This window comes from Trypanosoma cruzi, genomic scaffold, assembly GCF_000209065.1.
Source record: "Trypanosoma cruzi strain CL Brener 1047053516559 genomic scaffold, whole genome shotgun sequence".
Classification (NCBI taxonomy): Eukaryota; Euglenozoa; class Kinetoplastea; order Trypanosomatida; family Trypanosomatidae; genus Trypanosoma; species Trypanosoma cruzi.
In genome coordinates, this window is record NW_001849448.1 from 7,192 (window position 1) to 11,575 (window position 4,384).

The 4,384-nt window shown below is 51.1% G+C and overlaps 2 pseudogenes, besides 2 other annotated features; both read right to left on the minus strand.

Moving 5' to 3' along the window:
* Nucleotides 1–4,384: a sequence feature (areas not merged during assembly with more than two copies in the genome that could not be assigned to a particular haplotype).
* Nucleotides 2,640–3,122, minus strand: Tc00.1047053507935.10 (annotated as a pseudogene).
* On the minus strand, nucleotides 3,942–4,384 carry Tc00.1047053507935.20 (annotated as a pseudogene; the record flags this gene model as incomplete).
* Nucleotides 4,203–4,374: a sequence feature (A-rich).

The following is a 4,384-nucleotide window of genomic DNA, read 5'->3' on the forward strand; positions in this document are numbered from 1 at the left end:
GACTCCGTGTGCGTGGATAGTGTGAACCAAGCAGCTTCACACTTTACGGGTTGATGGCCAGGCCATTTTCCTGACTCCACGCATGCAGCTTTTGAAGAACCATGTTGGCAGTGGGAATGGCGTCTTCCCGGGACTGCCCCTTAACGATAATAGAGAGGTCGTCCGCATACATGTCTGCTGTGACACCCGCAAAGCTGTTCAGCAGATTGAGAAGTGGGTGTGCGTAAAGGGAGAACAAATACGGTCCCAGCACGGACCCCTGAGGAACTCCTCGCAGCATGGGACGCCGATCGCTGTGTCTGTGGCCAACTCGTGTCTTCGCGTGGCGACCACATAGAAAGTTTCTAAGCCACCTTCTACAATTCACCCCCGGAATATTAGCCAGCAAGCGACTGAGGACTCGATGATCTATGGAGTCAAAAGCCTTGCTGAAATCAACCAACACCAGCAGAGTCCGATGGGGTCTGTAGTGGAGTTGATTGCCAATACCGCTCTTCTTGGGAAGGCTCACTTGGAAATAGTGATTTCTATTATGCTCCACTTCGTGTATCAGGTGTGCCAGCTGCATCGTCGTGGTACGCACACTACGATATGCATACTGGTGGGGGTGCGGCGTCCACACCCAAAGCAATCTCTTCAGTACCATTTTCTCAGCAACCTTACTCACAATGGAGGTAAGGCTGATGGGTCGATATGACTCAAGCAGTTCCGGCGACTTACCGGGTTTTAAGAGTGGAACGATGGTAGCGCGTCTCCACTCAACCGGGATCGTACCGGTCGTCCAACTGTGGTTAATGCAACGAAGAAGGAATCGGAGGCCCTTTGACGAAACATGTCGCAGTGCCTCACTGTAGACTTCATCCGGTCCGGGGCCTTGCCATACGGCGTATTACGTGGCGCAGCAAGCAGTTCCGTACGATTAAAAGGTGCATCAAGAGGGGAGTGAAGATGAGCAACTAAACCAGATGTGGTGGCAGCTTCGTTTTTATCCTGTGGCTCAGAACTAGATGAGAGTGAAGAACCTGAAGTAAATGTAGCGGCAGACTCGTTGTTGTTCTGCTGCCCAAAAAGAAAAGAAGCATTAATGTTCAAAGATGCACTCTGTCTGTTGATGCCTTTGGAAATCCTAACTGCCTTGTGAGAGGGGTGAAATGGAAGAAAGATGCGATTGAGAGCGTTCGCTGCTCTCCTTGCTGTTTTATAAGTGTGTTGACCACCTCCTAATAAAATTGATGTTGGAGATGGCAGTGATGCCTTTTTTCGTCCGGAAATGTATTTCCATGCGAGTGGCTCGCCTGGATTTAACTTGCTGATGCGACGTAGATACGTGTTGCGCAAGCGCTCTCGGAGTAGGAGGAAGAGTTGACTCCTTGTCCGTTGCATTTCTGCCTCACGGTCGGGCGTCGGTGACTGTAGATGGCGGGCCTTGCTGTCGGTAGCAATCCGCTCTGCTTCCATGAGAGTGTCGTCCCAAAGCCTGGGACCGTCCTTGTGCATGCCGCGGGGGCAGTGTCGTCGATACGAAGTTATAAGCGCTCTCGTGAAAGCCTTAATGCCGGTGGACTGCTTTTTATAGTCGTATGCCGGAAGTTGTGCGTCGAAGTCCTTGATGAATAAATCCCACTTGCACTTCCCCCAACTGTAGAAAAACTTAGGTGCCGAAGGTATGGTATCCTTAAATGCCTGATGCAGCGTGAATGTCAGCATATAATGATCACTAAGCGGCGACACGGAAGCTGACCAATCTGACACAGTCAAATGCTTTGACCATGTCAGATCGATACAGGATCGTTCTCTTGTGCCACGGGCATACGTGATCTCACCAGGGGTGTTAACCAAGGTGAGTCCCGCATCCGTGCACAGTTCTAAAAATTCTGCAGCAACCTCGCTTGGAGAAGTCTCCAAGAATGGCTCCCACTGTGGGTGATGCATGTTGAAATCCCCGCACAGCAGGAGCGGCGACGAGGCTGGAAGGCAGTTTACTAACCGCCTGAAGGATTGCGTTACTTGCGGTGGTGGTCTCACATAGGCACTCGCTACAATAAGATCACGGTTCTGGTCCAGAGCAACCTGGACCACCACCACTTCAAGGCTGGTGTCATGCTGGGGGATGGTGAGAGGTATACGCTTGGAGCGGAGAGTTTTCCGCACCAGCACCGCCACACCGCCTCCCTTGCCGATGCGCGACTGTGCATAGAGCACATAATCTCCAGTGTGCATGCTGGCGATCTGCTCTGACGACTTCCAAGTCTCCTGGATGGCTACTATGTCTGCTCCTTGCGCCATTAATGTTGCGAGTTTTGACGGCGTGAGGCAAGAAACGTTCATCTGGAGTACTGCTATGGGGCCTGGGTGCTGCTCAATGTCTCCGCTTAGCAGTAGCTTTTGTCGTTGCGCGTCACATACGGCACGCGAACGGTATGTGTAACGCTGATAAGCGCCGATGGAATTCAGCAGCGGATAGAAATACCGCTCCGCGGGCAGCCATGTAAATGGCTCCATCTGGTGCCCTTCCGACCCGTTTGTGCGGCGCCTCCTGCCTCTCCGCGTGCAGCGGATGGGCAGCAGGCACTTGGCTTCCTCTCCAGCAAAGAGTACTGCACCCTGGCACCACGTTGAGGTGGCCGGCTGACCCATAGCGTTGTTGTAGTCTTATTGGTGGTACTATTTGGCATTTTCATCCTCGCGTTTGATATCCGTGTTTTATGATTCTCGTCGCCTCGTGTATTTTCCTGCGCTTTTTTGTTTTTTTGCATCTGACATACCGGCCGCACCTTGTGTGTGTGTGGAGACTGAGTTGCCAAGCCTCGTGGCTCTGGATTATCGTTAGCCGAACTCATTGTCTCTGGCGGAACTGATGTCTGTCCAGTGATGGCTGTACCTTCTTAGTTTGGCAAAGAAGGTCCTTGACTTCACAAACCCTCCTCTCTGTTTCTCCCACTCTCTGTCTGTGGCCCACCGGTCTCCTCACCCTCTGGCTGTAATGCGCCAGGCATTTTTTTTGTAGGATATGGTTTCCCTAGCTCAGCGCTGGGAGGACTGCTGTCATCATTATTATCGTCTCCTGTCGCCGTCACGCACACGAACGAGCAGCATCAGCACAAGAGCGCAACTGCCAGCATGAAAGAATATGCGGGCTGCGCACTCCCTCTCTCTTATCCTCATGGCCACGAAAGAAGACAACAGCCGCCACACGCAACTGCCAGCACGCACTGCAAAAGGAGCATTCAAATCCACTGCAATGTGCATCTCGTGTGTGTGTCTGCAGAAACGCAAAGCAAAGAAGTAGAAAAGAGGAAGCAGAGTATGTGGAGAGACGCACAAAATAAAATATACAGCGGAGACGCGTGGCGGAAGCAACAAGAAGAAGACCGCTCAAACTCACGATTGCACCGCAGCCCAAGCAGTGGCAATTCACACAAGATTTATTCAAAACAAAAAAAGAAACCTTCCCCCTTGTCTTACACAAACCCCATCACACAAAATAATTACAAATAAAAAGAAATCGTCCATTACTATTCCACACAAATTAACAAAAGACAGCTGGCTGCCGTGTGGCCACACCAAACTGTCTGCATATTTTGTCCGAAAATAAAATTAAAGGATATTTAAATGTCGTTCAACCGTCCGACCCTCTGTGTGTCCGCACATCGTTCATATTTCATGGGGTCATCTACGTGTTGCTGCTCCCCTCAGTCCTCTCATCGGCGCGTGACTGCGGCCCGCAGAGCACAGTCACTCGTGTGTGTGGGGACTGAGAGAAGCACGCGGACACGACAGCAGTCGCGTCACTCCATCGGGAGAGTGAGCGCAGCAAAAAAAAAGAAATCTTAAAAACACGGCGGCAGGGTGTGGCTGTGTGTGTGGCGCTGCGGGTGTCTGCCCGCCCTCGCCGCAAAGAAAACAAAAGAGGGAAGAAATGTGTGCTCCGCCCCACAGGCCCTCGTCGCACGCCCACACGTCACGGCTCCCTCAGCGCGCCGTTCGTCGCCGCCCCTCCTCATGCGTGCAGCAGGCGAGGCGCACAGGGCCGTCGTCGTGAGCGTGTCGGTGGGTGTGCGAGTGGAGCAGTTGGGCGGAACACACGGCACCCCTCACAGGAAGAGTGCAGAAGAAACAATTAAAGAGGGAAGAGTAGAAAAGGAAAAGAAATTCCATCGTGATTGCCCCCAAAAGCAAAAGAAAGAAGGGATGTGGGGAGCAAAAGATTAGGAAACAGAAAAAGGAAAAAATGAAAGAAAATAAACCATTAAAAAATGAAAAAAACTCACAACGCCCCGAAGGAAGTAAAAAACAAGAAAAATAAACACATAAAAAAACAAGTAGCAACAAAACAACAACATAAAAAAAAGAAAGTAAAAACACAAAACAAAAGGAGCTGCAA